The sequence below is a fragment of the Micromesistius poutassou genome, assembly GCF_964030765.1.
Source record: "Micromesistius poutassou genome assembly, chromosome: 15".
NCBI lineage: Eukaryota > Metazoa > Chordata > Actinopteri > Gadiformes > Gadidae > Micromesistius > Micromesistius poutassou.
In genome coordinates this window covers 9,807,056-9,818,468 of record NC_140285.1, presented here as the reverse complement: position 1 = coordinate 9,818,468, position 11,413 = coordinate 9,807,056, and the positions used below count along the sequence as shown (strand labels likewise).

The 11,413-nt window shown below is 39.9% G+C and overlaps 1 long non-coding RNA gene across 1 annotated transcript; it reads left to right on the top strand.

Moving 5' to 3' along the window:
* The first annotated feature begins 304 nt into the window (after nucleotides 1-304).
* LOC311359350 lies at nucleotides 305-10,101 on the top strand. The gene is made up of 6 exons (XR_014638210.1): nucleotides 305-334; nucleotides 431-567; nucleotides 728-817; nucleotides 7,926-8,118; nucleotides 9,005-9,216; nucleotides 9,887-10,101. It is a non-coding gene; the product is annotated as an uncharacterized lncRNA (long non-coding RNA).
* The last annotated feature ends 1,312 nt before the right edge of the window (nucleotides 10,102-11,413 follow it).

Below are 11,413 nucleotides of genomic sequence, written 5' to 3'. Positions count from 1 at the left end.
TCTACCGCCCCGACGTGATTTGGACCTGAATATAACACACCCGGCCTGACCCATCCCCCTTTAATTCAATTAAGTCTACCAGTACCCATTTCGATATACCTAACCCCACCCCTAGTTACACATATCACCCCAAACATGTTTGTCTACAGACCATCCTCATACACCACTTTCCTGACCTCTTAAATATTCCCCAAGTCCCCCAAAACACCCCTCTCCTCCCGCACACTTGATCTCGCCCGTATGACGTCACCCCCACAACGCACAAATGTTCTTCCGGACTTTACGTCGGGTTCTCCCGCAGTCACCGGCACCCGGAAGCCCGCACAACCGCGACGTAAGTGTTTTAACCCCTTGTCTTTGTTCATGCGATGTTTGTACCGTGTCCCCTGACCGGCTCCCTTCTAATGTATTTTGTATTTGTGTGTTGCAGGTGGCGTCATGAAAGTGTTGCAGTGTTATGTTTATGTGTGCCAATAAACGAGTGCTTTTGAATCGCCGTGTCAGTTCTGTTTATGTCCCCTGCCTGTGGTAACGGGCAGCCGCACCGTTACAGACCCCCATTACAATGTAAATAATTAGTGACTGCATTCCTTTGGCTCTGTACCTGTATCTGCACAATGACAATACAGTTGAATCTTATCTATTAACTAATAACTATTACTCTTGTGTGCATCATTAGTAATTAATATTTTATCCTTTATTTATTATGTCCATTTTATCCTGTCAGCTGGAGACCAGGCCTCTCACAAATGACACAAGCAAAGATGGGCTCAATCTGTACCCGCTCTACAGTACAATTGAAAAGCGGAAAGATAAGGTAAACTATAATTGCTCAAGAAATTATTCATGGATGGAATGCTGCTGGCTCAATGTTGGTGGGGAGATTTATGAAAAAATATCAAATCACTTCATCTTTGAGTTCATACAAACAATCATACCAAATTTGAAGCTTGTGAGACAAGACGTTCTTGAGATATAACCCTCAAGGTGTTTTTGACATTGGCATTTGACCTTTGACCTCAAACATCAGTTCACTTCATCTTTGAGTCCATACAAACGCTCCAAATCAGGAGGTCAAGATGGTCAAGATATCGCACTCAAAGTATTCATGTACTTGACTTCTGACCTTTGACCTTCAACATCAAGTCGCTGCATCTTTGAGGTCATACAAACGCTCATACCCAATTTGAAGCATGTGCGTCAAGCCGTTCTCAAGATATAACACCTAAAAGCATGAGAGCTGGCTGGGACTTTTATTTTGAAACAGGAAACACTTAGCAGGTTGTGTAGTTCAGGGAGAGCCTAATTGTATGCTTAGAAGCTGAGACAATAGGCTCAGCTTCTAAGCATACAATTAGTATTGTATGCTTAGAAGTAGTAAGTAGTTAGTAGTTAGTAGTATTGCACGCAATACTACTAACATCCACACCCAAATCCGGATTTGAAGGTCCAGCCCCGCCCACATCCAGTAGCTTTATCGTGCTTCATTCAGGACGAAACTCGCTGCATTTACGAGACTGTATTTCTTAATTTTCTTTTTAACGTACATAAATGTTGTCTAATCTATCATTATTTGCCTCTCTACTTGGGTCATTTGGCATCTTAGTGGTATGAAATGGCAACATTAGGCGAGTTGAATTTAACTTTTAGGAACATATTTCCCACAGTATTTAAAGGCCTACTGCATTATCTATCTATATATGTTACTACCACATTCTGTATGATTCTATATGAGGCAGAGTTATGGAAATGAAGGACACATGAATGTAATTATTACACTCACTGTCTAACCTATAAACTTAGTTCATGTGATCATTATCACTATTCCTACAATGACTCCTTTTCATCTTCAAGTCCTGGGGATAGAACTTCCACTTAGCCTTTGAGAGGGCAAACCATGAGGAATACCTATTTAGTAGGTAGTTTAGTTGATTAAAGATACTTAAATGTATCTTATCCATTAAAATATATTTTATTGTAGTACAACAGGGACTACAAGATAACATTTATTTTACTTATAACTGCCATTACAATACCAAGCTTTGAGTGTCCTTTGATCAATATGATTGGAACCTGGATTTAACATCCATGGTAAAAACGATGTGTAAAGAATAACACGGGTGTTGTGCCTTTTTCATTCAATACCTGTAGATAAACAGTTTTGGGAATGGGACAAATTATCATCCAGATACAGTACATATGGGCAGGGAAAAAAACCTAAAACCAACTCTCACCCTCTTCTCCTTTCCTCTCCTCTTCCTCCCTCTCTCTCTCTCTCTCCCCCTCCTCTTTTTCCTCCCCTCTTCCCACTCTCACCCTCTTATCTTTTCCTCTCCTCTTCCTCCCTCCCTGTCTCTCCGCCTCCTCCTTTTTCCTCCCCTCTTCCTCCCTCCAACTTTCCCCCTCTTCTATTTTCCTCTCCTCTTCCTCCCTCCCTCCCTCCTCCTCCTCTTCACTCTCTTCCTCATTATTTTCTCCATCTACTCTCTCCCCACTTCTCTCTTCTATCGCTCTTCTCTTTCACTCTTCTTTTCATATCCTCTCCATCTTTTATCATTCCACTCTCACTCATTCCATACCGCTACTTCCAGAACCTTTCCTGACGAAATCTTCATCTTTTTTATGTACATATGTTTTGTATATGCTTTGCAAGTGCATTCAATCTTTTTTTCATATTCAATACTGTCATACTTGCCTATTATGCAATAAAGCCTTATTTTCTCTCTTGTGTACTCAGTGCTTGTACTGTATGTATGTATGTATGTATGTATGTATGTATGTATGTATGTATGTATGTGTGTGTGTGTGTGTGTGTGTGTGTGTGTGTGTGTTAGGGTTAGTGTGTGACTCTCCTGTCAGGTATATGTGTAAGACCTGTGTAACACCTGTGGCAAGTTGTCAGGTCAGGCAGACAAGCAAAGAACGGTCCCCTTTTCCCAAGAACAGCTGTAAGCTATATGGTTCTGTTCTGTTGCTATGAACGTCAAGTTTTCACCAAGATGATGATGATGATGATTTGTGCGATTTAGTGCAGTCCAACCTCTTGATTTATTGAAGGGTATGATATTGAAGAAATATTGTAATAGGTTCTTTGAGGGTTCTTAAGCATCTGATGTTAGAAAATCAACTTGCTTTACCCATTGGCTAACAACATTACGTGAACTAATTTGTTAATTCAGGTTGAAGATAGTTGCAGCTCATAAGATGACGAGGAGAGTGCAGGGAAGTGACATTGACCTCATCATAGACAGAGCTGCAGAGACCAGTGCCCTATTGAAGAAGCTTTTACTCAAACAGCACTTAATTTGCAGCTGCAACACTCAGTACACACTGTATAGTGTGACGACCCCCTGCTCCCCCCTTTTGGGTCATAGCTGCCACTACAAGGGTCATAACGACCTAATTGACCACACCTGGGTGGTGGCTTATATAAGCAGAGTTCCACTCTACTTCAGGGGGGCACCCCTTGGTTGATGCAGGCACGCTGCTGCTTTGGTTGGTCACCTTTGTACTTGCCACTTGTACCTTTCAGGTAATCTAAATTCCCCCTAGACTTTGTTTTAACTTGTTTGTTTTATATCAAATAAATACCTGTTTGATTTAACATTGAATTGTGTGGTGTATGAGTCCACCATTACAATAGTTCTTTACATACAGTTTCCATTCTCCCTGTTCATGTGGAGTAATATGTTAGGCCTGTTTTTAAAGTCTACATAATGTTGTTGATATATAATATTATAAAATAAATAAATAAATATATATATATATATATATATATATCATATTTTTTATTATACATAAATATTAGTTGTGTGTGTGTTGGAGACAGAAAGAGTGTTTCAGAATGGAAGTGTTCTGTCAGAGGGTTGATAATGAGGCAGTTGGGACAATCAGCCTTCTGATTTGCATTATGTTTGAATGCACTGAAGACTTCTTTTGGAAATTTCCATGTGTGTGTGTGCAGGGATGGACTGGGACAAAAAAAAGGCCCTGGACGTTTCCCGAAATTTAGGCCCATAACCCATAAACTATTTTGCGTTAAAATAACCACTTGCCAGTGTGTCAAGACAATATAGCACAAGCCTACTAGAAAAGATATTCACAGTGAATAACATTTTACGATCAGTGATTATTTCTCAGAGCTCTGCAGTTTTGAACTTAGCTTAGCTTTGTTGGTGCTATTTGGGGTGGTGTGTGTGTGTGTGTGTGTGTGTGTGTGTGTGTGTGTGTGTGTGTGTGTGTGTGTGTGTGTGTGTGTGTGTGTGTGTGTGTGTGTGTGTGTGTGTGTGTGTGTGTGTAGGGGGGGGGGCATTTTTATGTTTGATAAGGATTCACAATTTCACAATGATTGTGTGTGTATATGTGTGTGACAGGGACAGAGACAGGTCACTAATATATTTTGCTCTGATTAATAATTAGAAATGAATTAAATATTTGTATTGGGTAAAACATGTTTATGTTTCATTAGGTGTTTTTTGTGTTTATTTGCTGAAACGATTTCATGATTCTTGGTGTGTTTAAGTTCAGGGTAACTTTTTAATATACTTTTTAAATTAAAAGTTTAAGGGGTCCTTGTTCCAATGTATCTACCTCATTAAGTACAGAGTAACAACCTATGTACTAATATGTAATATCAGTAATATCATGTATTTACATTGTTCCTAACCCATAAACCTTACCCTAACCCTAACCCTACATAATGTATGTGCAACATCAGTACATGATATTACGTATTGTTACATTGTTACACTGTACTTCATTAGGTAGATACACTGGAACAAGGACCCCTTAAAATAAAGTGCAAGTTCAGATATCAACACACTGAGCCTATATTAAAAATGGTGCCTGTCTCTTCAAGACAAGTCTTTCCGCGGCTTTGGGAGCACACTAGGTGAGTTCTGATATAGGCAACTTGGCAGTGGCACAGGAGTCTCAGGGCTTCGTGACCATTTACATACCTGTGTTAGTGTCTGTTAGACAGTGAATATAGGCCTGCCTGAATGGATTACTTAAGTTTTTCTTTGTCATTTGTTATAAAATATATAAACGACGGGATGGCACACTTTTTTATCAATTATACAGGTGTGTGTGCGTGAATTCGGGCTTGTGCGATCTTGATAAAGAGGAGCACCATAGGGTTTTAAAAGAAGCTGCGGAGACACGCATGTAAATAGAGGCTTAGAAGACTACAAAAGTCACGGACACCAGCATTATGTGATGCACTCTCATTTAATACTTATAGTAGGCCTATATTCTACATCGGAGAAAGCGTGGGCAGAAAATAGCATGAGGAGCATTTAAGGCATGTGAGATCTATCAATTGCTTCACGTCAATGTCACTAATCAGATTTATTTTTGTGATGGGTCCGTGGGACGGCTGTTTTGTGGGACAGCCGTTCTGGACTTTGACAGAATGTAGGCCTACTGGTCAGTCCGCCCCTGCGCGTGCGTGCGTGTTTTATCACTCTGCTACTGTTCACCACTTTCCATTTAATGGAAGAATGATAAACATACACTCACACATGTAGCATTCAGTTAGAGGGGTTAGGAAGCAGGCAGTTGGAACTATCAGTTTATGGATTTGCATGTTTCAACATGAATAGTAATCTACAATTTCACTACACAGGATCAGATGTTATAATCCCTTGTGCGAAATTTGAGGAAATAATGTACGTGGCACAGTGAACCAGCTAGGCCTACCTTAGAGATGATTGGTCAGTCCCTGATGGATGTGATATTTTTGGGTATATTAATCCACTGGATCCTGAATTAGGAATCATCACTCTCTTGGAAGAACCAGCAAGATGAAGACCTGTGTCGCTCTCATCCTCCTTCTGATTGCAGGTGGTTGGCTGGAAGCTATTGATTTGGTGGACAGGGATGGGCAGTATTTCTGATACACGTATTTAAAATACAAAATAGTATTTTTTAATTTGTATTATTATTGAGCTGAAGAAAATGGCTTTGTATTTCGTGTAATAATACTTGATCAGTGTGTATTTTATACGATAAAAATACTCAAATACTTTCTGTGAGAAGTGTGAATACAAAAGTGTGACGACAAAAAATTCTAATTGGTGCATGACTATCTCAGGCTCCGTGAATACTGAACTATTCACTTTGTCTTCGGCGAATAATTGTGAAATGTTTGCTATGAAAGGGACAAAAACATCCATGGATGATATTTTCATGATGGCAAAATGCGCGTCTTGAGGCATGGATTTGAACAAACTTCCGGTCAGAAGTAGGCTACAGTCCAGCATTTAAAATAAAACTCATCATGGAACAAACAAAATATGTTGAACAGAATATGAGTTGTGGGTAATTTCCGAGTTTTAGCCATGTTTCATTCCTCCCTCACACCTGTTTCATATACCCGCCTAGGAGGTACACACACATCGTTGCGTGTCCCTCCTGCACATTGTTATCAGAACAAATAAATAGACAACAAAATTGTGTGGAGGTCAAAGTGCAACCACAGGAGAGCGTTAACGTTTAGGGAATGTCAGGCTCTGTTAGGTTTTCTTGATCCAGAGAGAACATTCTCAGATTTTTGTTTTAACTAACCATTGATAACCATAGGATAACGTTCTTTAAACGTTCTGTGTTATGATGGGGAGAGAGCCTATGTCACAGTTCAACCACAGGAGAATGTTTTAATTGGTTGGTTCCCTCAATGTTCCCTCAATAGGGAATGCAAGGCTTGGTTTTCTTAACCCAGAGGGAACATTCTCTGAATGTTTTTTTTTTTTGGTTTGGTTCTAATCAAACTAACCTTTAGATAACCAAAGACTAACATTCTTTCAACGTCCAGTGTTAGTAGGGATGACGGTGAGAGGCTATGTAGCCTATGCTTTTGCCATTTGCAAAGCTTTACTACTTAGCCTACATGAACCCAAAGTTGGAGGCAGTTTATACCTTTTCTGTAATTACTTGACATTGGCAAAGTGTACAGATGAATGTGGTACGCTTTTGAAAAGGGTAGGTTCTGCTGTTTATTTTGGTATATGGCTTGCCATGTCATGCACTGAGAGAAGTTTGTGGGGTAGACCATAACCCAATTAGAATGTGTGTAGGGACCGACTTAACTGTATGCAGAATGTTGTCATCATAAATTTGATTTGAATCCAGTTGGTTTTTCTCATGAACCGTTCATCCCAGCGGCTATTGACCAGCACCTGTTAAGGGTTGCAGAAAAGGACCCAGGTGCAGACCGCATATAATTGGAAAAAATGTTTATTCCTTTTCTTTAGGATTTAAAAAACAAAGGGGAGACCGGTCAAAAGTCAAACTAAGGAGTCAAAAATGTAAAGCACAAAAGATCAAGGCAAAAGTTCCAACAAAAGAATCCAAAACAGAAAATAACAAGGCAGAGCAAAAACAGGCAGCGCAAAACCAGGCAGAGTATCTCACCAAACGTGATACAATCTGACAAACACTAACTTGTGGGCTGAACTTAAATAACAGAGGGAAAGCAAATCATTGGCAGGGAGAAAACAAGGGACAGGGAAAACTCAATCAGGCTAATGAACAGCTAATGAGCAGGTGTGTTGGGTTCAGGACAAAAACAAAAAGCACATGGCAAATGCAAACAAATTCATTCAATGCCACAGAAGACCAGCAGGGCGGGCAGAGTCCATACACGATACTAACAGCACCTTTGATAGAGTCTATGCAAACCAGTCAGGATCCTGTCTCTTTCTTCAGCACTTCTTTAGCTGTAGTTTTACTGCACCCCATGGCAGTATGCACTTATATGAGGGGTTCTGTTGTTTGGGGTAGCTCAGTATTTGAGTTTAAGGAGCGACAATTTATTTGTCATGTGGGCGCACTTAGGGAAAGATCACACATTTTGCTTTGATCGCCTATGCCAATCGCCGGCCCTGTTTATATTACCTGCAATAATAATTTTCTCCTTCTCGCAGGTGTCTCTGTGGGGGACATTCAGAAGAGAATTATAGACGGGAGGAAGTGTAAAGACGATGAGAAAAAAGCGTTTGTTTTCCTAAAGACAGACAACAAGGTAGACATGACTAAAGCACATATATGCAGTGGCTCTGTCATTGGAAATGGAGACTGGGTACTCACTGCCAAACACTGTAAGGAAGGAAGTAATGGGTAAGTTAACAGGTTTATAATGGAAGTAATGCGTAGGTTAACTGGGTAATGGCGGAGGTAATGGGTCAATGAACTGGTTAATGACAGAGGCCATGGGTAGGTTAACTGGGTAATAATGGTGGAGGTAATGGGTAGGTTAAGGGGCTAATAATGGAAGTAATGCCTAGGTTAACTGGGTAATGGGTAAATTAACTGGTTAATGACAGAGGCCATGGGTAGTTTAACTTGGTAATGATGGTGGAGGTAATGGGTAGGTTAACTGGTTAATGACGGAGGTAATGGGTAGGTTAACTGGGTCATAATGGTGAAAGTAATGGGTAGGTTAACTGGTTAATGACGGGGTAATGGGTAGGTTAACTGGGTAATAATGGTGGAGGTCATGGGTAGGTTAACTGGTTAATGATGGAGGTAGTAGGTAGGTTAACTGGGTAATGATGGCGGAGGTAACGGGTAAGTTAACTGCCCATGTACCCAGAGGAGGCAACTTAACATAATATTATATTGTTGTTCTAGGATACAGTAATAAAGTATATTCATGCTTCCTAAATGGTTCCAAACCTCATTGAGCTGAGCAACTTGCCTCGCCTTTGATAAGAAAAGTTAATACAAAAGTTAACAAAAGACAATACAGTCTAAGAATATGTGCTTTTACCTATTTGCCGATAAATGAGACATCTTGTGTTTCACCTTTTGTGTTTTTACAATCTAGTCAGGTACCAGTCAGACATTGGCCGGATTATGTGGGCTAGGCCATCTAGCCATATGATTGACATGGGAAAAACTTCATGTTCTAGCAAAATACTTTACTTTTATCTTGCTCTGATGATAAACATTTCATGTGCGACCAAAATGAACTGCTGTAGGCCTACTTTATTTATTTTTTCAGGGAATTTACAATTAAGAACATCGAAGGAGGGAGTCAAGATTCTACGGATTTCTTCGAACATAATGATCTCAACGTGGATCTAATGTTGATCAAGTTAAAAGTTGACACCAAATGGACGCCCTACCCTCTAGCAACTGAGTCACAGTGTAACACCTTCAAGCCTACTGCAGCAACTCCAGTCAATCTTGTAGTTGTTGGCAGGGACACAAAAAGTACGTATGTGTGTGTGTGTGTGTGATTTAAGGGGAAAATATATACTGTATATTATATATACTGTACATAAGGTGTAGTCAGCGATGATACAGGATATTGCGTTTCTTGATGTTTGTGCTTATATTTAAAGTATGTTTAAATTACTTACGCTTTTGTCCAATACAATTAATTTACAATTCATCACCCTGACCTTTAGTGTTCTCTGAGAAATGTTTTATAATGTTAGAGGGCTGCCCCCTCACTGTTTGCTTCCAGTTCACGGCTATCTTGTCTGCATAAGAGGACCTTTTTTAGATAATGAATGTATTTAGAACATTTAGAACAGACACTAAAGCAGACTTTTATCAAAGTTAAGTAATCTAATGCTTTTTTGGTTGTGCAAACTCTAACCTGACATGAATTTATTGATAAAATTCATAACAATAGTTAATAGATATGGTTAACGACAATATGATATATTTAGCACTTGCCTATGACCCCAGATATCCTTTAGTTACATTGACTGTGTGTGTTTGTGAAAGCAGCTTCTTTTGCAGATGTGTCATAATTGGTTATGTGTGTGTTCTCTTGGTTTGCTTGTGATGCAATACCATCTCAGCTTTTACATTTACTTTTATATTTGAAATCGTAGCGAATAGAACAAACTATTGTGTTTTCCTAATCCTACAGATTCGCCAGAGGAGACTATGTGTGCAGACATTGAAGTTAATTGTAGCCAGTTAACTAGGGGCGGGGTCTGTTTGATTTGGAAGTTCAGTGCCTGCAACACCTGTGGGGTAAGAGACAAAAACATAATAACAATAATAATAAACTTACATTGCTAGACATGGCAGTGCTCCCAAAGTGGTGAATCACAGAACTGTATTTAAAAAGAAGTAAAGGAATAAGAATGACTTCAATATATGTGGAATAATGTGACAATGGCTTACATGTAATTAATTTCTCAAATAGCATAAAGAAAATGAAGAAAGTAACAAGACGTGAATGTGTTCGCTGATGACAGGCAGGGAGAGAATATGATACTTTACATCGGCTCATCAGGAGACCACTGGAAGCACTGAAGTGTTAGTTAATTTTGAGGTCTAATGATGGATGCTACTGTCATGAAAATATTGTATATATATTTTAAATAAATATATTTTAACTGTGCTTGCCTCTCTCTCTCTCTCTCTCTCTCTCTCTCTCTCTCTCTCTCTCTCTCTCTCTCTCTCTCTCTCTCTCTCTCTCTCTCTCTCTCTCTCTCTCTCTCTCTCACACACACTAACGTTAAAGGGTGATTCAGGAGGACCATATATTCATAATGAAGCCCTGTACGGAGTTCACAAAGGGGTCCACGATGCAAGCATGGATTTGAAAAGAGCTGTATCCCTCTGTGAAGATGACGTGAGAACCTGGATCACTACCACCATGGAAAACAATAAATAACTGTTATAGTGATGGCTTCTGTGTCCAAAACTGTTTCAGTGGATGCTATGTCCATAACTGTGATATTGATGGCTGTTGTGTCCATAACTATGATAGTGATGGATGCTGTGGCCATAAATGCTATATATATGGATGCTCTATCTGAGTGAAAATAAAGAGATTTTAGAAGTGCCTAAGTGTGTGAACCCGATTACTCTGTCTCTGCCTACTTTCAATAAACACACCTATGGGGCCTTTCCCAAACTAGTCACCTAACCTTCCCCTACTCAATTCAACTCGCTTTGCCAAACTAGTGACCTCACCTTCCCCTGCTCACTTCCATGGGTTCCTATGGGCAAACTGAGTGGAGGTGAGGGCATCGGTGGTCTAGCGGTTAAGGGGCTGGACCAATAACCACAGGGTGGTAGGTCGATTCTGATTCAGATGAGGTTCCCCCTTGAGCAAGGCATCTAGAATACTCCCCATGGTATTGCTCTGTGAGTAGTAGTAGTAGTAGTAGTAGTAGTAGCTAGCCCAATCTAATTAGCAATGCCTCTGACTTTTGGAGACAAAGACACACTCAGCGCGTTTACATGACACTCAAGAAAGTCGACTTATTGGCTTAGTCCAACTATGATTGGATTACTAAGATGCATGTATACACCTTAGTCAAGCTATACTCAAATCGAATTGGGTTACTCATAGTCAAATTGGATTATGCGTTGAATTGTGTTCTGCGCATGCTCGAGATCTTTTCCGGGGGCCGTGAGCTGGAAGTAGAAGGAGACGATA